This window comes from Macaca fascicularis, chromosome 5 (assembly GCF_037993035.2).
Source record: "Macaca fascicularis isolate 582-1 chromosome 5, T2T-MFA8v1.1".
Taxonomy (NCBI): Eukaryota; Metazoa; Chordata; class Mammalia; order Primates; family Cercopithecidae; genus Macaca; species Macaca fascicularis.
In genome coordinates this window covers 128,676,644-128,702,596 of record NC_088379.1, presented here as the reverse complement: position 1 = coordinate 128,702,596, position 25,953 = coordinate 128,676,644, and the positions used below count along the sequence as shown (strand labels likewise).

The 25,953-nt window shown below is 39.2% G+C and overlaps 1 long non-coding RNA gene across 10 annotated transcripts in view; it reads right to left on the bottom strand.

Annotated features, from left to right (window-relative positions):
• Positions 1-25,953, bottom strand: part of LOC107129819 (uncharacterized) — a 499,418-nt gene that overhangs the window by 387,859 nt on the left and 85,606 nt on the right. For all 10 annotated transcript variants that reach the window (XR_012435061.1, XR_012435063.1, XR_012435059.1 and 7 more), the window contains exon 2: positions 5,334-5,449. This is a non-coding gene — a long non-coding RNA (uncharacterized lncRNA). The remainder of the gene's footprint in view (positions 1-5,333; positions 5,450-25,953) is intronic.

Sequence of the window (25,953 nt, the reverse complement as noted above, 5' to 3'; positions counted from 1 at the left end):
TACCGCATCTAGTTCAAAAATCACCATGTTTTGGAGGGAAGCATATTTTGATCAATTTTATATTATTTTATTTAGAATCCCTTTGCTGTATTCTCATTGTTGTGATCTGAGTACCTGATGTAAAAATAGTGCAGTAGTGTATGTTCATTGGGAATGGATGAGGACAAAACCTGGAGTGAATTACCTAAAGGGTCTAAGTCAGCTATGTGACCTAGGTTGCACATCAGAACTACCTGTGGAATCTTCATAAAGTGAAAAAGATATGCCTTTCCCTCCCCTGAGCAATTCTGATTCAGGAACTTGATGGGAAACAGAACTACTCATCTACATGATTCTTGAGATAGTGACATCTATAGCCATAAGGAAGGTACAGTTCCTGGAACTTCATCTCTGTGAAATAATATAAGTGATAAACTTGGCCTTCTGTGATTTCACCTTGCCCTCTTTGCTTCTCTTCATAGAACCAAACTTTATATGGTTTCCTTACTCTTCAGAGCCCCATCTGGATGTTCTAAAGTAACAATAAAAATAATTGTTTAGATGGACTGATACAGTTTAGCTGTGTCCCCACCCAAATCTCATCTTGAATTATAGTTCCCATAATCCCCAGGTGTCATGGAAGGGATCCGGAGGGAGGTAACTTAATCATGGGGTGGTTACCCTCATGCTTGTCATGCTGTTCTCCTGATAGTGAGTGAGTTCTCATGAGATCTGATAGTTTTATAAGGGACTTCCCCCTTCACTCAGCATTCATTCTCTCTCCTGCCAGTCTGTGAAGAGGTGCCTTCTGCCTTAATTCTAAGTTTCCTGAGGTCTCCCCAGTCATGCAGAACTGTGAATCAATCAAACCTCTTTCCTTTATTAACTACCCAGTCTTGAGCAGCTCTTTATAGCAGTGTGAGAGCAGACTAATACAGTAAATTGGTAGCACAGATAGTGAAGTGCTGTTATAAAGATACAAGGGACAGAGGAATGTCTTATATGATGCCATTGGGATCCAGACAGCAAATGCCAGATTGTGGCACATTATGATAAATGTCCTTTAAGTGCCTAGCATAGTTCCTGTCTTATAGTAGATGGAGATATTATTATTCATTACTGCGATGGTTAATACTGAGTGTCAACTTGATTGGATTGAAGGATACAAAATATTGATCCTGGGTATGTCTGTGAGGGTGTTGCCAACAGTATTGCCAAAAAACTGTGGAAGCAACTTTGGAACTGGGTAATAGGCAGAGGATGGAACAGTTTGGAGGGCTCAGAAGAAGACAGAAAAATGTGGGAAAATTGGGGACATCCTGGAGACTTGGAGGGTTCAGAAGACAGTAAGATGTTGGAAAGTTTGGAACTTCCTAGAGACTTGTTGAATCGCTTTAACCAAAATGCTGACAGTAATATGGACAATAAAGTCCAGGGTGAGGTGGTCTCAGATGGAGATGAGGAACTTGTTGGAAACTGGAGCTATGGTAACTCTTGTTATGCTTTAGCAAAGAGACTGGCAGCACTTTGCCTCTGCCCTAGAGATCTGTGGAACTTTGAGATTGAGAGAGATGATTTAGGGCGTCTGGCAGAAGAAATTTCTAAGTGGCAAAGCATTCAAGAGGAAGAAAAGCATAATAGTTCGGAAAATTTGCAGTCTGATGATGCAATCAAAAAAAAATGTTCTGGGGAGAAATTCAAGCCTGTTGCAGACATGTGCATAAGTAACGAGGAGCTGAATGTTAAGACAATGGGGAAAATGTCTCCAGGGCACGTCAGAGACCTTCATGGCAATCCCTCCCATCACAGGCCCAGAGGCCTAGGAGAAAAAAATGGTTTCATGGGCTAGGCCCTGGGCTCCCTGCTGTATCCTGCAAAGCCACAGGAGCAGAGCTGCCCAAGGCCATAGGAGCCCACCTCTTGCATCAGCATGCCCTAGATATGAGACTTGGAGTCAAAGAAGATCATTTTGGAATTTTTAAGGCTTAATGACTGCCCTGTTGGATTTTGGAATTGCATGGGACCCGTAGCCCCTTTGTTTTGGACAATTTCTCCCATTTGGAATGGATGTATTTACTCAATGCCTGTACCCCATTGTATCTAAGAAGTAACTGACTTGCTCCTAATTTTACAGGCTCACAGGTGGAAGGGACTTACCTTGTCTTAGATGAGACTTTGGACTTGGACTTTTGAGTTAATGCTGGAATACTTTGGGGGACTGTTAAAAAGGCATGATTGTGTTTTGAAATGTGAGGACATGAGATTTGAGAGGAGCCAGGGGCAGAATGATATGGTTTGGCTGTGTTCCCACCCAAATCTCATCTTGAATTGTATTTCCCATAATCCCCACATGTCAGAGGAGGGACCCAGTGGGAGGTAATTTAACCATGGGGACAGTTACCATCATGCTGCTCATGCTGTTCTCATGATAGTGAGTGAGTTCTCACAAGATCTGATGGTTTTATAAGGAGCTTATTTGTAAAGCTTCACTCAGCACTCATTCTCTTTCCTGCCACCCTGTCAAGAGGTACCTTCTGCCATAATTGTAAATGTCCTGAGGCCTCCCCAGCCATGTAGAACTGTGAGTCAATTAAACCTCTTTCCTTTATAAATTACTCAGTCTTGAGTATTTCTTCATAGCAACATGAGAACAGACTAATACATGGACACATGAGTAAACAACCCAAAACCTTTTTCCAAAGGAAAAGAAAGAGTGGAGGCATTTTGTTATGCTAATTTATCTTCAATAAGGTATGAGAATTTCTTTTTGTACTCAGGATGGCCCTTTGATTTATTTATCATCTAATACTCTTCATAACATGGGGACATCTGAACGAGGATTGAAAAAAGTATTTGAATCTTTAGAAAGAATGGAAACAAAGTTACCAAAGATCTTATTTGTTCATACATTTATTGAATGACCATGTCTTGTCTACTCAATGCCAGGTACTGTTAGTCATTGACATTTTCTACAATCAAATTTAGTAGCCCTTCTTTTTTTTTTTTTTTTTTGAAGAGTCTCCCTCTGTCACCCAGGCTGGAGTGCAGCAGCTCAATCTCTGCTCACTGCAACCTCTGCCTCTCGGGTTCAAGCAATTCTCCTGCCCCAGCTTCCTGAGTAGCTGGAATTACAGGCGCGTGCCACCAGACCCAGCTAATCTGTGTGTGTGTGTGTGTATTTTTAGTAGAGACAGGGTTTCAGCATGTTGGTCAGGCTGGTCTTGAACTCCTGACCTCATGATCCACCCACCTTGGCCTCCCAAAGTGCTGGGATTACAGGCATGAGCCACCATGCCCAGTCCCCTTAATTCATTTTCAAGAGCCTGAGTTCATGAGAGAAAAGGAGAGGGGGAAGCTAGTTTCTTTATGCTTTTGTCAATCCCATTCTCTCTTTATTCTATACCTTATCATTGCCATTTTATTTTCAATTCTTTTCCATTTCCTTTCAAGTCATGTATGCAGTCAGCAAGAGGGGATGAATACCTTTCCTTCTCTGCTAAGAAATAGCAAGGGATCTTGAATAACTTTGCTTCTGATATGCATTAACTGATCCTGTTCTACCTGTTTTTGCTGTTGGATTCCTGTCTGTCAGACATTGCTGATGATTTCTAAGTAATCCATTTGTCCCACAAGTAGGACAAAGTATTCCCTAAAATACTTGAGAAAGTATACAGTAGAGGAGCCTAGAACAACAAATCTGGTTCAATTCTAGCCTCCTGTAACTATCTACATGCCCTGAGGGAAGCTATTTATACCTGAGACTCCATTTACCCCATCTGTATAATGGACATGAAGACCTACATGTATTAGTCCATTATCATGCTGCTGATAAAGACATATCTGAGACTGGGCAATTTACAAAAGAAAAAGGTTTAATTGGACTTACAGTTCCACATGGATGGGGAAGCATCACAATCATGGTGGAAGGCAAGAAGGAGCAAGCCCCATCTTACATGGATGGCAGCAGTCAAGGAGAAAATGAGGAAGAGGTAAAAGTGGAAACGGCTAAAACCAACAGATCTCATGACACTTATTCACTACCATGAGAGCAGTATAGGGGAAACTGCCCCCATGATTCAATTATCTCCCACGGGGTCCCTCCCACGACATGTGGGAATTATGGGAGTACAGTTCAAGATGAGATATGGGTGGGGACACAGCCAAACCATATCACCACATAAAGGGTGATAAGTGTTATAAGCAATGTCTTTTAAGTGCCTAGCATAGTTCCTATCTCACACTAGATGGAGATATTATTATTCATTACAGGGATGGTTAATACTGAGTATCAACTTGATTGGATTGAAGGATACAAAGTATTGATCCTGGGCATGTCTGTGAGGGTGTTGCCAAAGGAGATTAACATTTGAGTCAGTGGGCTGGGAAAGGCAGACCCACCCTTAATCTGGTGAGCACAATCTAATCAGCTGCCAGCGTGGCTAGAATATAAAGCAAGCAGAAAAATGTGAAAAGAGAGCCTGGCCTAGCCTCTCAGTCTACATCTTTTTCCCATCCTGGATGCTTCCTGCCCTCGAACATCAGACTCCAGGTTCTTCAGTTTTGGAACTTGGACTGGCTCTCCTTCCTCCTCAGCTGGCAGACGGCCTATTGTGGGACCTTGTGATCGTGTGAGTTAATACTTAATAAACTCCCATATATAGATATGGAGTTTATGGCAGACTCCTATGTAACCAGCACTAACTGCCATTAAGCTTTAAAAATAAAAGAGTTTTGTCAGTAATATATGAATGGCTTATAAATGAACACTTCAAATAATCCATTACACAATCTCACCACTCAACATCATACTGTCATAGAGCTCTTATTAAGCAAGAGGACATGTCATGTGAAAGACCTGAGATACACTGAACCGTATTACATCCGTACCCTGTTTTGTTTTTACCACTGGACAATTTGTTAGACTAATTTATTTTCTGTTATTACTTGCCATTGTTCCAGGAAAAGGAAAGAAGGAAGAAAGTCTCTTCCTTTGAATGTAAAAGATTTTATTGCAGCTGTGCACGGTAGCTCACGCCTGCAATCCCAGCACTTTGGGAGAATGAGGCGGGTGGATCACAAGGTCAGGAGTTCGAGACCAGCCTGGCCAACATGGTGAAACCCCTTCTCTACTAAAAATACAAAAATTAGCTGGGCGTGGTGGCGGGTGCCTGTAATCCCAGCCACTCAGGAGGCTGAGGCAGGATAATCATTTGAATCTGGGAGGCAGAGGTTGCAGTGAGCTGAGATGGCACCATTGCACTCCAGCCTGAGCAACAGAGTGAAACTCTGTCTCAAAAAAAAAAAAATTAATTGCACCTAATTTTGAACAAAAGCATGGAGAAAACATCACTTACCTTCTCAAACTCCATTTTGTACACCCCAATTGATTGAGCGGTCCTTTCCCACCCTCATCCACAGATCACAGAGACACAGTTAGGGCAAAAGAATTCTTCTCTAACAGCAGATCTGCCTGGATACAAAAAAAAAAAAAGAAAGAAAGAAAGAAACAGGAAATGTTCTAAGTGACTTTCATCCATTTATTTCCAAAGTAAATAATCACAGAAATGGATAGGAAAAAAATTTAGCCTACATTCTTTTACTTAACAACATAGTTCCAGATATAGTCTTCAGTTTTATTTTCATAACAAGTTACGTTCTTAACATGTCACAGTGTATTTCAAGGAAAGCATTCATTTGTCATGGTTCCAAATATTAATGACTCCAATGAAATTGATGTTTCTGTCATTTCTAGTTGTCAACTCTTTCCTCAAGGTCTTCTCTAGCAACAAAATCCCAAAATTCTTTAAGGACATGAAGATGGCTCTTGATATAATTTTTTTGTATTATAGTGCATGTTAGATCTACAAAGAGGCTCTGCTCCCTATACTGAGAGAAACTCTTTCTCATTTGAGTCCTTGTGTCTTCTAAAGAGGATCACTGTACGGTATTGTTTGTTCTTAATAGTAGTGATCAGAATGGTAACACTATGCAAAGAGTGCCTGTAGGGCTGGGCTAAATATTTTACTTATTAGTTTATTTAATCCTCCAAACTTCCTGTAAAATAGGTTTTCATTTCTGCATGGCATAAGAGAGATTTTCAAGGAATTAAGAGGCTGGAAGTCACAATTTGGTAAACTCTGGAACTAGTAAAATCTACATCTCTCCCCAACTCCAAAACTCGTATTCTTTATACAGTACTAACCAGAGTAAGAAGGAAAATGTGTAAATAAATTATGCTACTTGACAGTTACAGAACCTAAGCAATTGATAAATGCAAAGTCTACCGGTAGTGAATCAAGAGCAAAGTCTAAGGGTTGAACCCAAGAAGTCCCAGACATCCAATCCAGAGCCATGTTTGAGTTAACATTCATAATGTTTTGATTTTTATCCAAAATAATTGCCAACATTTAAAACTATGCAGAATTCTCATAAAAAGCAGGACTGAGAACTTCTATTGACAAATCAGGATATCTAGCAACTTGGGCCTCCACATACCCACATGGTAGCAATAAGTGAAGCAAAGTAGCAGATGCCCCTTCGGACAGGACACTCCTCCCATGCACTACAGCCTACTCTCTGCTGACTTAGTTTGTGTGCCTGAACCCTCGGGCTTTTGAGTTTGTGGCCCTCCTTTTCTCCATGGCATCCAATGTAGTCAAATTAGAAGGGTAAAATGTTCTCAACTTCATAAATATACACTGTGTCAAAAACTATAAGAAAGAATGTAACTTGTACCTTTTCCTCAATGGTTTCTTCTTGGGGATGACCCAGAGATTGTGAGGGTTTGGAGAATAGCCTAGGGCCTTCAATTAAAATAGTTTTGTCTTTGGTTACTACCGGAATAAACCTGTAAGCAGACAGCTGTTTCATGCCAGCTGAAATTCTAGTCTTGGGTGGGATGGCAGAGGTTTATGACTTCAGATGAGAAACAGGCAGGAACAGATTATATTCTTATGCCAAGTTTCTCTCTTTATTGCCATGGAAGCAAGACGAGCAACGCAGAACGTGGAAAGCTTTGCTAGAGCAGTGTTTCACTCAGACTTTCTGCAAGACATCAGGAGCTGCTCAAGATTTTGCAAACACATTTATGGGAAAATCATGGCTATAGAAAAGCTCCTAAAATTAAAACAGAGCTGGAAAAGAATAAAGATCATTGCATTTGTCTTTAAACTTAGAAGCAGAACCCCTGGGATTTAGCATTCTATAACAACACTGGAAACATTATTAACATTAATAAATAAACATCTGGATTGACTTGCAGTCTAAATTTAAGTGTCCTAAATATTTTGGCTCAATTTTAACTATACTGCTTTTTTCTAAATTCTCAAATGTTTCTTCTGTCCTTAGCTTATACTTCATTTTCTTCTAACTCTTTTAACTCAAATCTTTAAATGGACTTTGTTGTATAAATGTTTAAGCATCAAATGTCTATAAAAAGATATGGAATTGACATTGATTTCAGATTTAATATTTGTACAATGTGGGTTCTTTACATACTTATATGCTTTTAATTGGAATTATATAATCACACCATTTGTTTATCTTTATTTCATATAATGCTTTGTGTTATATACAATTTCAAGAGTGCCAAAATTTACCAACAAAGTTTTAGTTGAGCTAAAATTAAACCTTCATGCTATTATGAAGTGATCTGTTATTTCCATTTTTTAATATAAAATTAGCCAGAGTTAGCCCAATTTGGGATAGAACCCATAAAATATGGTGGCATAAACCACATTAAGCCATAATCATGGCCAAGTTTCACTTGAATTCTCAAATGTATTCAAAAAGCAAGAGTAAAGGTCAGCAAAACACATCTTCACCAAGAAAAGTGCAGTAAAACCAATGCCAAATTAAATGGGCCAGCTACAGAGAATTCTACCCATAAACACAATGCTTATACTTAATCTGTTTCTCACCACCTTCATTTGAGAACGTTGGTCTCAGGTCCCTGGGCTGCTGTTCTGCCTTGAGCTTTTTTGTCATTGCAAGCCAAGGGGTTGCTATGCAAAGTCCCAACGCATGGAACCCGAGTTAATCATTCACAGGCCTTTTTGCCTGAAATAAGATGCTTTTCATTTCCCTTGGCTTATGTGAATAATGAAAAAAGAAAACAAACAAAGGAGATAACTGCACAATGTTAAAAGATAATCCCTTAGCATAACTATTGTCTAGAAGGCTTAGCACCGTAGTCAGGCAAAAAATCCAGTCTGCATTCAGTGACTACACTGACATTTATTTATAAGAGATTATGCCGTGACAGAGCTTCAAGTCATTTAGAAATGCTCCCATTCCCCAAGGCCTTCGTTATATTTATATGCAGGAGCCCATATTATTTTTCCTGGTGTTATGGCAACAAGGATTTCAGTGTTTACAGAGCTATCAAGTTCTGACAGGCCAAGCCAGGGACTTTGCATCACTGGCTTGCATTAAAATGGAGCGCGAGACCTGGAGAGCTGAACTGGATCTCTGCTGTCTGAACAACTAATACCTGAGCAGAACAGGGTTAGGAAGCAGGCAAACGGTGCTAATCAACTCACAGAGCCACTTTCCCCCAAGGGAATTTGCCCTCATGATCCTGCGGTTTAAGAAATGTATTACAAAGTACGCTGAACCTAGGAAGTCATATTAAACTCAAAAGAAAAACAAAACTCAAATTCCTACTACAATTTTGCACTCTGTGTGGATGTTTTAAAGCTGTGTTGAATATCGTACGTTAGAGTCCTTTATTAGGCCTCTAGAGTAGAGAAAGCGGAAATGAAAATGCAGTGGGTGAAGAAAGGGCAGAACACATACTCTCTCTGTGCCCACCTTTGGTTTTTAACTACACAATGGAGATCAGCCCAGCTTACGTTCACACCTAATTTAACCACTGCCCAGGGCCCAGTAGTTTCTAGCATACTCTAGCTCTGAAGCTAATGACTGCAGGAAGCTGGTTATGAAAATGTCCCTGAAATATCTGTATCTCACAGACAAAATTATTTTGAGAACTTGTCCCCTACTCCACGAAAATAAGTACGTGGAAGCAGGACCTTGCGTTCCATGATTTTCTACATTGAAGTTGTTTTCTGGAGTTGGTCCAAACTCCCCCATATTCTCTGACTAGACACAGGGCTAGAAATCATTAAAAAAAAAAAAAAAAAAAAAAAAGCCCTTCCAAACATACTTTTTGGACATCTTGGTTCTAGCTGGAGCAGGAAATAAAAGCCACAAGCTTAACCTCTGATACAATAAGCCCACCACCTTCCAGTTCTTCCAGTTCTAGATTTGGGCCTGGGAAATAATCAAGTTGGAGTAAAATGAAACAAGAAGTTCTAACCACATTTGTTTTTCTTCTTTTTCTTTCTCTCTTTCTTTTCTTTTCTTTATATATGTGTGTTCATAAGGGTATTGGTACTTATTTGGTTATAAAAGTGTCACACTGAATTGTAGAATGAACTTCACACACATCTAAATTCTTTTTAGTTTTTTGGAGATAGGGTCTCACTTTGGCAGTGCAATCTTGGCTCACTGCCACCTTGACCTCCCAGGCTCAAGTGATCCTCCCATCTCAATCTCCCAGGTAAGTAGGATTACAGGCAAATGCCACCATGCCTGGGTAATTTTTTGTATTTTTTTGTAGAGACAGGGTCTCACTATGTTGCCCAGGCTGGTCTAGAACTCCTGGGTTCAAGTGATATGCCTACCTCAGCCTGAGATTACAGGCATGAGATACCACACCCAGTTAATTTTTTTTTAATTGAGGTTTTGTTCTGTTTGAAAGGATAAATAGCAAGAAATATGCAGATATCCTAATGCTTAAGGTGAACATTTCAATGAATAATAAACTGAGACTTGCCAAGTACAGTAGACAGGTGGAAAAAGTTTTATTTACACAGTATACACTTTTAAGTCATATAAAACAATTTTTAATGGCAGAAAAGGTAGTAACAATAATTACACTAAATGTCTCTGTATGTCTTTCTTAGTAAACTAGAGCTACATAAGAAAATAGCTAGAAATGGGTGGGTGTGACCTCCTGGATTTTCCCCTTGGAAGACACCAATATTGTCAGGACTGCTTCACAAGACTCACTGGGAAGCCTGGGAGAGGCGCAGTTCTTTGTGGCCCAGATACACACCAAGACCATTCTCTCATTAGCAACAGTGACCACTGTTTACAATACCTGTTGCTATCAGAGACTTTACCTTTCTTTTCTTAAAAGTTAATCTTGCTTATAGTTTGTCAGCTCTTTTGGGATCCTGGAACACAAACTAGATTATCTGCGGCTGCTCTTCCCAGCAGCCAGAGATTAAAGGATATAATTTAAAGTTGTGTTTTTGGTGTCTTTGTATTTCTTTTGGTCTGCTCACTTCAGTTTACCACACAGCAGCTGCAAAGGCAGCTGATGTCATCTTCATCACAATGGTCTTCATCATTATCATCAAGAGAAGAACTTATTACAAACGTTAATTTCCCAGATATCTTTCCTAAGTGCTCTCAAGAAAATTATGTAAGCTTGGGTCTTACCATAAACTCTGTAAATTCATCATTCATTCATTCATCATGTATTTCTTAGCCTTTAACTGTGTATGGCACTGTACACTAAACTAAGGATACAGTAATATACAAGGTAAACGAGGTCTTTATCCTGATTGAGGTTAAATTCTATGGGAGATAGTCAAATACAAATAAATCAACAAGTAATACAAATACTGGTGTCAAGTTTGCTAAAAGGGAAATTAAGACTTTATGATGAGAATAATATAGATTATCTTTAGATATTGAGTGCTTAAAAACTTCTTCCCTGATAAGAAGGGACCTGTTGGGTAAGAAAACAGTTCTGAATTAATAAACTAAAAGCATTCTATTTGTGGTAAACCTAATGCTGCACAGGGTTCTTAATAACAACTTAAATTAGATAAAATATTTCTGCCATATTTTACATCTCTCAGTTTTCCAGAGAATTGAACTGGATGATTTGGTGGAAGACTTACGTCTTAGTCCAAAGCTTGATACTACTTCATTAACTAATTCTATCTTTTGACCTCATTCATATTTTGGCTCCCACAACAGACCAGGACCTTCCTTTACTGAAGGAAGGTATAGAAAAGTGTTTTATAAACCGGCAGATTCATGAAAAAATTCTCTTAGTATCCATCCTGAATTTACATACAAAATAAACTAAATGGTTTATATACAAATCACTAATGAGAACATCTAGCACTTTCATCAGATTTTTAAAGGGCTCTGTGACCCAAAAAAAAAGGATACAGGCACTCAGACAGATGAGTCTAAAGTAGTCCATTGCTCTGGAATCTTTCAAAAAGTTGACTTGGACTTTCCCCCCCTCCCCCCCCCCCCATAATAGGCCAAGCTTCAGTTTCTTCATTCCACATAATTTTTAAAAATTGGTTTATAATCCAACATTTGTGTTTAATTACCTATTTCAAGATCATAATAACATGTGCTCTTGAAATATCAATAAGGCAAATACGGGCAAATGACTTTTGTTCGGTTGTCAGTTACAACCCAACAACCTCTCCATGACTATTTCAGAGACATATCTAACAGGCTAAAAGGAAGTCACTAGAGGTTGCTGGTCCTCAGGCTCATCTAGAAAGATAATCCCAAGACACACTTATGACTGCGGAGATGTGGGTCAATGCAAGGCCATTCTCTATCCCTGATCCAACCCAAGAGAAAGTTGATTGGATGCAGGTTTCAAGACCTACAGTAATTAATCATCATCAGAATCACCTGAGGGTTTCTGAATCCGAATTATGTAGATTAGTCATGTGGGTGTAGGTATATGGGTGTCAGTGTACTACCTCTTTAAACTTCTTTTGTATGTTTAAATTTTTTCAGAATAGAAAGATGAGAAAAATTAACTTTGCACAAGCTAATACTACTTTTATCTACACCTCTCCACTGGTCCACACGGTTATGATTCAAAAGATTTGCAATAGAGGCACACATGTTTGTATATTTTGAAAATAAAGAGAAATATTCTCATGTGATTAAGATAGGCACACCTTGAAAACCACTGCCCTAAGAGGAAGTGGGAGACAAGCCCTTTCAGCGTTCCCCTCAGTATCAACTCCCCTTTTCCCCTCCCAGGAGAGCAAAGAGTGATTTTTGGGGGCAGAATACCTGGACTGAACCCTCTGTTGTTTCCAGTGACAATTACCAGCTTCTGATTTAAGCTTCTAATATTTAGGCATACATATATATTATAAACATATACACACATATATAAGCCTAAATATTATATATATGTGTGTATACATGTACAAATATATATAAGCCTGGTGACAGAGGGATACCCTGTCTCAAAAAAAAAAAAAAAAAAAAAAAAAAAAAGCACTTTTGCATGGCTTATTCCCTTTCTTTTCCTGGTTTGCTCATTAAATTATTGGGTTCTCCTGGAGACATGTCCTTAATTACTGACTTGCATAAGAATTATCATCTAAAAAGATTCACTTTTGGGAAGCCAGCCTGACACCCAACTTTTCCATTTCTAGCTCAGGGATATCTTGATGAATGTATCTCACTCCTGAGTAAATCACACATATTGCAAAGAAGAATGATAGTAATTTTTAAATGATGCAAAAGAAAGCAGTATTAGTATGTCTCAGAAAGTTTGAAGTTCAAGTTCCTATGTTTCAGATAAGCTATATACATATATATGTGTGTGTATATATATATACACACACAGCCAGGAGTTTGAGTGTAGGATAGACAACATAGTGAAACCCTATCCCTACAAAAAAAAAAAAAAAAAAAAAAAAATTTAATTAGCCAGGTGTAGCTAGGACTGTCCTAGCTACTTAGGAGGATTGCTTGAGCCCAGAAGTCCAAGGCTACAGTGAGCTATGATTGTGCCACTGCACTCCAGCCTGGGTGACAGAGTGAGACACTGTCTCTAATGTCTCTACAATCACCAGTGAGACCCTCATTAGTGTAACTTAGTAGAATTAAATATACTGAGGGCAAAAAGCATGCCTTCTAGGAGTTGAGTAACTTTGTGCAAGTTATTTAACTTCTCCAAGGCTTAGTTTCATATTTTTCAATGTGGTTAATAATACTCACTATACAATGATTTTTGAAGATTAATTTTTAAAATCTATCAAGAAATGCCTAGCACAACATCAGGCATATAATAGGCACTAAATAAATAATAGTTTCCTTGTTCCTTGAGACATGTTTCTGAACTGGATTGTACTTTTTTTCCCTGAAATTCTTGAGAACAACTGGATTCCAATTGTTACATGTACTAGGGGCAGTCTATTAAAAAGTACAGATCCTTATGAACACAACCTGACATGATGCTGGCAGAGCTCTCAAAAAGAAGGAACTCATAGTTTTCTTTAGTTTTAGCTTCTAGATGAGAAAAAGTTTATTTTTATAGTGTATTTGAACAAATAGAACTGACCTATGTTTTAAAATATATAAAGCTGACTGTATGTATAACTGTGTGTCCAAACTTCTGACATGTTAGACTATCTTCATTGTTTTCCACTTGGACTCAAGGATGTTAAGTTTCAGCATATGGCTGTCAAGGAATGAAGTCTCATATAGAGTGGGGGCATAAGGCCTGGTCTGACAATCTTCTGTAGGAATATATGTTCCCACCTAGATTGAGTGCCTAAGCACCAAGTAACAGTGAGGCAATAAAATCACTTCTTTTTTGTTTTGTTTTGTTTTTAGATGGAATATAGGATTTTGTTTTATTTTCATAATTTCAACTTTTATTTTAGATTCAGGGCATACATGTGTAGATTCATTACATGGGTATACTGCATGATGCTGAGATTTAGGGTACACTTGATTGTGAGCATAGAACCCAACAGTTAGTTCTTTAAATTTTGCCCTCCTCCCCCACATCTAGTGGCCTCAGTGTGTAAAATCACTTCTGAGAGAAAAAGAAAGCATGTACCAGAAGAAGGTTAAAAGTAAAAATATTTATAAGACATAGAAGGGTAAGAGGAATAGAGGAAATTATGAGAAAGGGTAAAAAAATAATGAAAAATAATTATTGGCAAAGTAGTTAATATAAGAGACATACAGTTCTAGCTAACTATTTGTAATTTCTAAACTCAAAATAAGTCTGTCCATATGGATGGATGAGTGGATGAATGGGTGGGTAATGGATGGATAGCCACAGATATTAAAGATGTTATCATAGATTGATAACTGTTGAAATGAATTGAATAAGGAAGAGCATGTTCCAAATTTCTGAACAGTCATACACTACAATTCCCAGATGAAGGCTTTCTTTTTCCACGTGTCTTTGTCATTTTCCTTTTATGTATTACCACCTGGCGCCCTTTTGTTCCCCAGCCCAGTCCCATAAGAATGCAAGTTGCTTGGCAACTGATCCATTCACTCAAGTGTCTCAAGGAAATAACCCTAGTTCCTAGGACAGTGCATGATCCAAGTTATTATAGTAAGTTCTAGTGTTTATACCTAAGTCTGAAGAGATAATCTCTGTCCACAGTATTTCCATTGCAGTCTATGAAAATCCATGTACAAGCCAAAAAATGTAAATGAGAGCAATATGACCTGTTCGTTCTTTCAAGAACTATTAATTTGAAAAAGATGAACAGATACTGGTGCAAGTTAGTCTGATGCTGAAATATTCTTTGGTCAAATAAAACCAAGAAAATGTGTGAATGCTTATAGACAAAAAAGAAGATATTTAATAGATATTTCCAGTATTTTAAGTAATAGAGGTCATATAAGCCATGCATTGTGATTAAAATGCTGTATTTTTTTATCTGAAACTTCAGCCTTTCCAAACTAAAGCTTAGAAACATACAAATATTTATACACATACCCTTCTAGCTATTTTTCACATTTTAGAGAAAGCAGTAAAACACAAAGAGGAAAGTAATATATTACTGTTTGCTTCAAAGGTTTTAGGGCTCATAGAACTAAAGACAGGGATCGTCTCTTCAGAGCTACAAGGCGTAGAGAATGGAAAGAGTCCATTGGTTTACAAGGACACACTTATTAGCCAAGAGTACATAAATCTGCTAAGCAAGAGACACAGAAGGGTGGCTTGGAATGTTTCTGTTCCATTACAAAACACATTGTCTTTCAGTATGCTAGAAGGAAAGCTACCACACATAGCATAAGGCCGGGTTTACCTCCTTATATTCATTACAGCTAAACAAAAAAAAAATTGTAACCTTATTTTTTCCCTCAAGAGGCATGTTACTATGTGCAGGAACTCTTTATAAAGTAACTATTCCCTTCCCCCCAAATTGAACCATTAGACTCTCATATGTAGAGCATCTTATAGAAAAATACATATATCTTTATTATTTATTGATATGAAACATAAGCATGAAGGATTGAGTGAGTAAAGCTCAGACACCACTACAAAAACTTCTGCAAAACTAGTGAAATCGATACACAGAAGTATGGGATCATTATGGGGGCAGTTTCCAGGTCTAAAGCAATGAAGTTTTAGTTTGAAAGGCATAACTTTTATGATTTTATCTTGTAATTTAAGTAGTATGTAATAATGAAGTCTTCTGCTATTCTGTACTAAGTGGTATTATCCCAATCCACCCAGAATCTGGCAACAGAATCAGAACATTTTACTCTGAATTAAGAATACCGAAAATATGTATACCTAAATTAAGGCAATCAGATTATGTGTTTCTTTCAACTAACAAATTGGTAAAGATTTTGAAGGATCATGCCCAGTACTGCTGAGGAGTCAGAAAGATCAGCATTTCCACGTACTACTAGTAGAAGTGTAATTTGATGTAAATTTTTGGGAGGAAATTTGTCAACATACATCAATATTTTTTAATGTGCACATTATTTAATCTAGAAATTTAATTGCTAGGAATTAACTCTTAGCAAATTTGGATATTGAGGGATAATTCAAAAGATGTTCATAAGAGGTAGTTTATAATGGCCAGGCGCAGTGGCTCACGCCTACAATCCCAGCACTCTGAGAGGCCAAGGCAGGTGGATTGCTTGAATCCAGGAGTTCAAGATCAGCCTAAGCAACATAGCAAAATCCTGTCTCTACTGAAAATACAAAAATTAGCCAGGTGTGGTGGCACATACCAGTAGTCCCAGTTACTCAGAAAGCTGAGGTGGGAGAATCACTTGAACCTGGAAGGCAGAGGTTGCAGTGAGCAGAGCTCACGCCACTGCACTCCAGCCTGGGCAAAAGAGAGAGACTCCGTCTCAAAGAAAAAAAGTAGTTTGTAAAAATAATTCTAAAAGAAAGCAACTTATATTAATATTTCTAACAATAGGAAATTTGTTCAGGCATTCATTAAACAAATTTTTTGCACATATACCACATCACAGTCTTCTGATAATACAATAGTAAATTTTAAAAGTTCTTTACTTTTAAAAGAGTAAAAGTAAGGAAAACTCAAGTGAGGAAAACAGACAGAATTTAAAATATGTAATTTATAAACAGAACAGGAGCAGTTGATTCTATTGATATGGGATATAAGAGAGGATTCAAGTGTGACTGTGAAGCTTTTGGCCTAAGCAACTGAGTGAATAGCACTGGTGAATCTCTAAGAAAAAAAAATAATCACTTTATCTGACCCTGTGCTGTACCCCTGGGAAAAGGAAGGTAATGAAAAGCCCAGAGACGTTTAAGGAACACTAAAGAAAGAGGAAATGTGTGCCTAACTCCCCAAGGAAGCTGGAGGAAACACTGAGGAATCCAGCACACAGAAAGCAATAACCACAGAGCTGGGGCGGCGGGCCTAGTCTAGGCCCATCTGGAAGCGGGTATCAGAGGTAGCCTTTGGGCCGCCAGAGATGAGTTTCTGAGAAAGAGTAGGGAGGCCCAACGGAGTCTTGTGATCCAGAAAAGGGGGCTACAGAGTAACTTAAGAAGGCCTGGTGATGGGTGTCACAGCAGGAGGGCTGTGAACAAATCAAAAGGAACCTGTTAGAGGTCTGAGAACAGAGTGGGCTGGAAGTCTGTTGCTCACTAGTGTCATGGCACAGCTTCCAGTGTTCAACACAAGAATAAAAGACAGGGAGGTGGGGAGCCTCAACTATGCTTACTCCCTGAAATGCTTGGATGTTACAGAATTGACGGTGTACCAGAAAAAGATTAAATCTACCATTCAAAATAAAGGCCCAGATAAGTCCAGGTTGAGTTATAGAAAAATTAATATTATTCCTTTTCCTTCCTTCCTTCCTTCCTTCTTTCCTTCTTTCTTTCCTTCCTTCCCTCCCTCCCTCCTTCCTTCCTCCCTCTCTCCCTTCTTCCCTGCCTCCCTTTCTTCCCTCCTTCCATCCCTCCTTCCTTCCTTCTTCCCTCCCTCCCTTCCTCCCTGCCTCCCTTCCTTCCCTCCCTCCCTCTTTCCTTTCTTCCTTCTTTTCTTCCTTCCCCTTTTCATTCTTTTTTACTTTTTGCATACTGGAGTTTGAGACTGATAAATCCATACCCAAGATATGAAACCCGAATATTATCTAGGTGCTGTAGCTTGTGGGCCCTGGGAAAGTCCTGCTTGATAATTGCCCCCTAACACTTCTGGATTAATTGCTATACTTTCAAGTGACAAAATTTGAGCCCACCTCTATCTGAGACTTGGGGACTTCCCAAGGAGGTGGACATGGGTGGCACTGCAGCAAGGTGCCTTCACCATACCTACCCCACTGACCTGTCTAATCTACTTTCAGTGGGCCAGTATATGTGCTCATTTGTACATGTGCTACTGATGAGGCAATGTTTTAATAGAAGGAAATTTTCATGACTCAATATTTGAAAAAAATAGACTGATTCATAGGAAGAAAGTGTCAACATCCTTACCACTAACTAAAAGGTACTTCTGCGCCTAGAGGATTTTTCCTACCTCTGTACAGGGAATGTCCGTGGTGAGAAGGATAATCATGAGACTATTATGGGTTAACAGAAATTCCCCCTGAAAAACACCCAAATGCTTTGGTTCTAGCTCAGTCCTAACTTTGTCAGAGGCAAGATGTGTCCCAGGGTCAGATGTGTCTTCACTTATATATTAAAAAATGAGATTTTGATTTTTCACTAAATCCCTAGTAAAGTCAGTGACTATAAACAAATCCCCCAGAGTGAGAAACATCTGTGAAGATGAATACCAAAATGACCCACATCTGTCTCAGCAGTCAGGCTTACTGGTACTTCACAACAGATCCTTTTTCCTAAGATGTTTTTGGAAAGGAAAGGTAAGTGGAGCCTGCTGGAACACCACCTTGAAAATGGCCTCATCACAATAAAAGCCCTGGAAGTTATACCAATAACAGACTTAAACACTAAACACAATTATAAATTCTAAAGTCACTCACACCAATTCCCTCACCCATTGGTCAAAGACCTGGCTCTCATTAACTTCTAAAAGAAAACATGAAAAGCTCTCAGAATATTGGTTTCATTTCTGAGTTGATTACCCTAAGATCTCATCATCGGCAGTTTTCCCAGGCAAGATGGCCAAATAGGAACAGCTCTAGTCGGCAGCTGCCAGCGAGACCAACACAGAAGGTGGGTGATTTCTGCATTTCCAACTAAGGTACCCAGTTCATCTCATTGGGACTGGTTAGACAATGGGTGCAGCCCATGGAGGGTGAGCTGAAGCAGGGTGGGGTGTCGCCTCACCCAGGAAGCACAAGAGGTCGAGGAACTCCCTCCCCTCGCCAGGGGAAGCTGTGAGGGACTGTGCCATGAGGGACGGTGCTATCTGACCCGGATACAACACTTTTCCCACAGTCATTGCAACCCACAGACCAGGAGATGCCCTCAGGTGCCTACACCACAAGGGCCCTGGGTTTCAAGCACAAAACTAGGCGGCTGATTAGGCAGGTATCGAGTCAGCTGCAGGATTTTATTTTCTTACCCCAATGGCACCTGGAACCCCAGCGAGACAGAAGTTTTCACTTCCCTGGAAAGGGGGCTGAAGCCAGGGAGCCAAGTGGTCTGGCTCGGCAGATCCCACCCCAACGTAGCCCAGCAAGCTAAGACCCACTGGCTTGAAATTCTCACTGCCAGCACAGCAGTCTGAAATTGACCTGGGATGCTCCAGCTTGGTGAGGGGAGGGGCATCCACCATTACTGAGGCTTCAGTAGGTGGTTTTCCCCTCACGGTGTAAACAAAGCCCCCCAAGAATTTCGGACTGAGCAGAGCCCACCGGAGCACTACAAAGCCGCTGTAGCCACACTGCCTCTCTAGATTCCTCCTCTCTGGGCAGGACATCTCTGAAACAAAGGCAGCAGCCCCAATCAGCAGCTTATAGATAAAACTCCCATCTCCCTGAGACAGGGCACCTGGGGGAAGGGGCAGCTGTGGGTGCAGCTTCAGCAGACTTAAATGTTCCTTCCTGCCGTCTCTGAAGAGAGTAGTGGATCCCCCAGCACAGTGCTCAAACTCTGCTAAGGGACAGATTGCCTCCTTAAGTGGGTTCCTGACCCAAATGACCCCTGATGGGGAGACACCTCCCAGCAGGGGTCAACAGACACCTCATACAATAGAGCTCTGGCTGGCATCTGGCAGGTGCCCCTCTGGGATGAAGCTTCCAGAGGAAGGAACAAGCAGCAATCTTTGTTGTTCTGCAGTGTCCGATGGTGATACCAGGCAATCAGTCTGGAGTAAACCTCCAGCAAACTCCAAAAGACCTGCAGAACAGGGGCCTGTTAGAAGGAAAACTAACAAAAAGAAAGCAATAGTATCAACATCAACAAAGAGGACGACCACGCAAAAACTCCATCAGAAGGTCACCAATAGCAAAGACCAAATGTAGATAACTCCACTGAGATGAGGAAAAACCAACACAAAAAGGCTGAAAATTCAAAAAAACAAAAAGTCTCTTCTCCTCCAAAAGATCACAACTCCTCACCAGCAAGGGAACAAAAATGGACGGAGAATGAGTTTCACAAATTGACAGAGGTAGGCTTCAGAAGGTGGGTAATAACAAACTCCTCCAAGCTAAAGGAACATGTTCTAACCCAATGCAAGGAAGCTAAGAACCTTGATAAAAGGTTAGAGGAATTGATAACTAGAATAACCAGTTTACAGAAGAACATAAATGATGTGATGGAGGTGAAAAATACAGCACAAGAACTTCATGAAGCATACATAAGTTTCAAAAGCCAAATCAATCAAGTGAAAGAAAGGATATCAGTGATTGAAGATCAACTTAATGAAATAAAGTGTGAAGACAAGATTAGAGAAAAAAGAATGAAAAGGAATGAATAAAGCCTCCAAAAAAGACAAGACTGTGTTAAAAGACCAAACCCACATTTGATTAATGTACCTGAAAGTGATGGGGAGAATGGAACCAAGTTGGAAAACACACTTCAGGATGTTATCCAGGAAAACTTCCCCAACCAAGCAAGACAGGCCAACATTCAAATTCAGGAAATACAGAGAACACCACAAAGATACTCCTTGAGAAGACCAACCCCAAGACACATAAATGTCAGATTCACCAAGGTTGAAATGAATGAAAAGAAAGTTAAGGGCAGCCAGAGAGAAAGGTTGGATTACCCACAAATGGAAGGCCATCAGGCTAACAGGGGATCTCTCTGCAAAAACCCTACAAGCCAGAAGAAAGTGGGGGTCAATATTCAACATTCTTAAAGAAAAGAATTTTCAACCCAGAATGTCATATCTAGCCTAACTAAGCTTCATAAGTGAAGAAGAAATAAAATCCTTTACAGATAAACAAATGCTGAGAGATTTTGTCACCACCAGGCCTCCCTTACAAGAGCTCCTGAAGGAAGCACTAAATCTGGAAAGGAAAAACTGGTACCAGCCACTACAAAAACAAACCAAAATGTAAAGACCATCAATACTATGAAGAAACTACATCAACTAATGGGCAAGATAACCAGCTAGCATCACAATGACAGGATCAAATTTACACATAACAATATTAACCTTAAATGTAAAGGGGCTAAATGCCCCAATTAAAAGGCACAGACCAGCAAATTGGATAAAGAGTCAAGACCCATAGGTGCTGTATTCAGCAGACCCATCTCATGTGCAAAGACACACATAAGCACAAAATAAAGAGATGAAGATTTACCAAGCAAATGGAAAGCAAAAAAAAAGCAGGGGTTGCAATCCTAGACTCTGATAAAACAAACTTTAAACCAACAAAGATCAAAAAAACAAAGAAGGGCATTACATAATGGTAAAGGGATCAATGCAACAAGAAGAACTATCCTAAATATACATGCACCGAATACAGGAGCACCTAGATCCATAAAGCAAGTTCTTAGAGATGTACAAGGAGACTTAGACTCCCACACAATAATAGTGGGAGACTTTCACACCCCACTGTCAATATTGGACAGATCAACAAGACAGAAAATTAACAAGGATATTCAAGACTTGAACTCAGCTCTGGACCAGCGGACCTAATAGACATCCACAGAACTCTCCACCCCAAATCAACAGAATATACATTCTTCTTAGCACCACATAGCACTTGTTCTAAAATCAACTACATAATTGGAACTAAAACACTCCTCAGCAAATGCAAAAGAATGGAAATCATAACAGTCAGTGCAATCAAATTAGAACTCAGGATTAAGAAACTCACTCGAAACCACACAACTACATGGAAACTGAACAATCCGCTCCTGAATGACTACTGAGTAAATAACGAAATTAAGGCAGAAATAAATAAGTTATTTGAAACCAATGAGAACAAGGACACAAAGTACCAGAACCTCTGGGACACAGCTAAAGCAGTTTTTAGACGGAAATTTATAGTACTAAAATGCCCAAATGAGAAAGTGAGAAACATTTGAAATTGATACCCTAACATCACAATTGAAAGACCTAGAGAAGCAAGAGCAAACAAATTCAAAAGCTAGCAGAAGACAAGAAATAACTAAGATCAGAGCAGAACTGAAGGTGATAGAGACACTTTTTGAAAAACCCTTCAAAAACATCAATGAATCCAAGGGCTGGTTTTTTGTAAAGATTTAAAAACAGATAGCCCACTAGCCAGACTAATAAAGAAGAGAAGAGAGAAGAATCAAATAGACACAACAAAAAATGATAAAGGGGATATCACCATCAATCCTACAGAAATACAAACTACCATCAGAGAACACAATAAACATCTCCACACAAATACACTACAAAATCTTGGAGAAATGCATAAATTCCTAGACACATACACCCTCCCAAGACTAACCCAGGAAGAGGTCAAATCCCTGAATAGACTAATAACAAGTTCTGAAATTGAGGCAGTAATGAATAGCCTACCAACCAAAAAAAGCCCAGGACCAGACGGATTCACAGCCAAATTCTACCAGAGGTACAAACAGGGGCTGGTACCATTCTTTCTGAAACTATTCCAAACAATAGAAAAAGAGGGACTCGTCCCTCACTCATTTTATGAGGCCAGCAGCATCCTGATGCCAAATCTTTGCTGGCAGAGACACAACAAAACAAGAAAATTTCAGACCAATATCTCTGATGAACATCGATGCAAAAATCCTCAACTAAATACTGGCAAACCAAATCCAGCAGCACATCAAAAAGCTTATCCACCATGATAAAGTTGGCTTCATCCCTGGGATGCAAGGCTGGTTCAACATACACAAATCAATAAACATAACCCATCACATAAACAGAACCAATGACAAAAACCACATGATTATCCCAATAGATGCAGAAAAGGCCTTTGATAAAATTCAACACCCCTTCATGCTAAAAACACTCAACAAACTAGGTACTGATGGAACATATCTCAAAATAATAAGAGCTATTTATGAAAAACCCACAGCCAATATCATACTGAATGGGCAAAATCTGTAAGCATCCCATCTGAAAACAGGCAGAAGAAAAGGATGCCCTCTCTCACCACTCCTATTCAACATACTATTGGAAGTTCTGGCCAGGGCAATCAGGCAAGAGAAACAAATAAAGGTATTCAAATAGGAACAGAGGAAATCAAATTGTCTCGGTTTGCAGATGACATGATTGTATATTTAGAAAACCCCATCATCTCAGCCCAAAAACTCCTTAATCTGATAAGCAATTTCAGCAAAGTCTCAGTATACAAAATCAATGTGCAAAAATCACAAGCATTCCTATACACCAATAATAGAGAGCCAAATCATGAGTGAACTCCCATTCATAATTGCTACAAAGAAAATAAAATACCTAGGAAGTCAACTTACAAGGAACATGAAGGACTTCTTCAAGGAGAACTACAAACCACTGCTCAAGGAAAAAAGGGAGGACACAAACAAACGTAAAAACATTCCATGCTAATGGATAGGAAAAATCAATATCATGAAAATGCCCATACTGCCCAAAGTAATTTATAGAGTCAACACTATTGCTACCACTGACTTCACAGAATTAGAAAAAACTACTTTAAATTTCATATGGAACCAAAAAAGACCCCATATAGCCAAGACAATCCTAAGCAAAAAGAACAAAGCTGGAGGCATCATACTACCTGACTTCAAACTATACTACAAGGCTACAGTACCCAAAACAGCATGGTCCTGGTACCAAAACAGATATATACACCAATGGAACAGAACAGAGGCCTCAGAAATAACACCACACATCTACAACCATCTGATCTTTGACAAATCTGACAAAAACAAGCAATGGGGAAATGATTCCCCATTTAATAAATGGTGTTGGGAAAACTGGTTAGCCATATGCAGAAAACTGAAACTGGACCCCTTTCTTACACCTTATACAAAAATTAACTCAAGATGGATGAAAAACTTAAGTGTAAAACCTAAAACCACAAAAACTCTAGAAGAAAACCTAGGCAATATCATTTAGGACATAGGCATGGGCAAAGACTTCATGACTAAAAAATCTAAAGCAATGGCAACAAAAGACAAAATTGACAAATGGTGTCTAATCAAACTAAAGAGCTTATGCACAGCAAAAGACATTATCATCAGAGTGAACAGGCAAACTACAGAATAGGAGAAAACTTTTACAATCCATCCACCTGACAAAGGTCTAATATCCAGAATCTACAAGGAACTTAAACAAATTTACAAGAAAAAAACAAATAACCCCATCAAAAAGTGGGCAAAGGATATGCACAGACACTTCTCAAAAGAAGACATTTATGCAGCCAACAAACATATGAAAAAAAGCTCATCATCACTGGTCATTAGAGAAATGCAAATCAAAACCAAAATGAGATACCATCTCACGCCAGTTAGAACGGTGATCATTAAAATGTCAGGAAACAACAGATGCTGGCAAGGCTGTGAAGAAATAGGAACACTTTTACACTGTTGGTGGAAGTATAAATTAGTTCAACCACTGTGGAAGACTGTATGGCGATTCCTCAAGGATCTACAACCAGAAATACCATTTGACCCAGCAATCCCATTACTGAGTATATACCCAAAGGATTGTAGATCATTTTACTGTAAAGATACATGCACACATATGTTTATTGCATCACTATTCACAATAGCAAAGACTTGGAACCAACCCAAATGCCCATCAATGATACACTGGATAAAGAAAATGTGGCACATATACACCATGGAATACCATGCAGCCATAATTAAGAATGAGCTCATGTCCTTTGCAGAGACGTGGATGAAGCTGGAAACCATCATTCTCAGCAAACTAATACAGGAACAGAAAACCAAATACCACATGTTCTCACTCATAAATGGGAGTCGAACAGTGAGAACATATGGGCACAGGGAGGGGAACATCACCCACTGGGGCCTGTCGAGGGGTGGGGTGCAAGGGGAGGGATAGCATTGGGAGAAATATCTAATGTAGATTATGGGTTGATAGGTGCAGCAAGCCACCATGGCACATGTATGCCTATGTAACAAACCTGCACATTCTGCACATATGTCTCAGAACTTAAAGTATAATTTTAAAAAATCATGAAATATAGAAAAGAATGAATGCTAGAATAGTATAGATAAGATGCCCATCTTCCAGTAATCCTCACTACACTCTCACTAATCACATACTTACAATTAATATCTTTGTGCCAGATGATGCCTTTAGAAGGAAATAGTTCATTCTAAAATCGCTAAACTCTTTTTCCAAGCCAATATGAGATGTTCAACCACTTTAAGTTTATTTGGAGTGTGGTAGGGATATTTTCTTGGATTGAAAATTGAGTTAAGAGTATCAATTCAGCTGAACTTTTTTTTTTTTTTTTTTTTTTTTTTTTTTTTTTTTGAGATGGAGTCTCGCTCTGTCGCCCAGGCTGGAGTGCAGTGGCCAGATCTCAGCTCACTGCAAGCTCCCCCTCCCGGGTTTACGCCATTCTCCCGCCTCAGCCTCCCGAGTAGGTGGGACTACAGGCGCCCGCCACCTCGCTCAGCTAGCTTTTTGTACTTTTTAGTAGAGACGGGGTTTCACCGTGTTAGCCAGGATGGTCTCGATCTCCTGACCTCGTGATCCGCCCGTCTCAGCCTCCCAAAGTGCTGGGGAACTTTTTTTTTTAAGTAGACCTTTCCAAAACATGCCTGTTTTTGAGCTCCTGAAAAAATGGAAAATAAGAGTTGAAGCTATGATACAACTATCAGGAATTCAAAAATCACTTTGTAAATCACTAAGGATTTGCAGTGCAATCCTTGTAAGTATTCAGTCAGATAGTCTGGTCGAGGTTATAAGATTCTACAAACACTCAGCACAACCATTTGAGAGTTATGTGCTGTTGTGTGGTCTTAACTACATCACAACCATAATAAGTTGTATGTAAGTCTTTTGTGTTTGTTTGTTTATTTGTTCTTTTCTACCTCTGCTCTAACTTTTCATTTAAAGCCAAATAAGAACATCAAATTAAAACATTAACTCAAGAGACAGAGCAGCAGGAAATTCCGAGATTAGGTTTCTCATTGCAATTTTAACTTTCCCATGATAGACATTTTCTGTGCTCATTAGCATCTTACATGTGTTGCTTTGTATAAAGAGTCAGATTCTAACTTCAGTTACATCCATTTTATTTTTACTGAAAATGTAAGGGGGAGTAATGAAGAATTAAAGTAGTGCC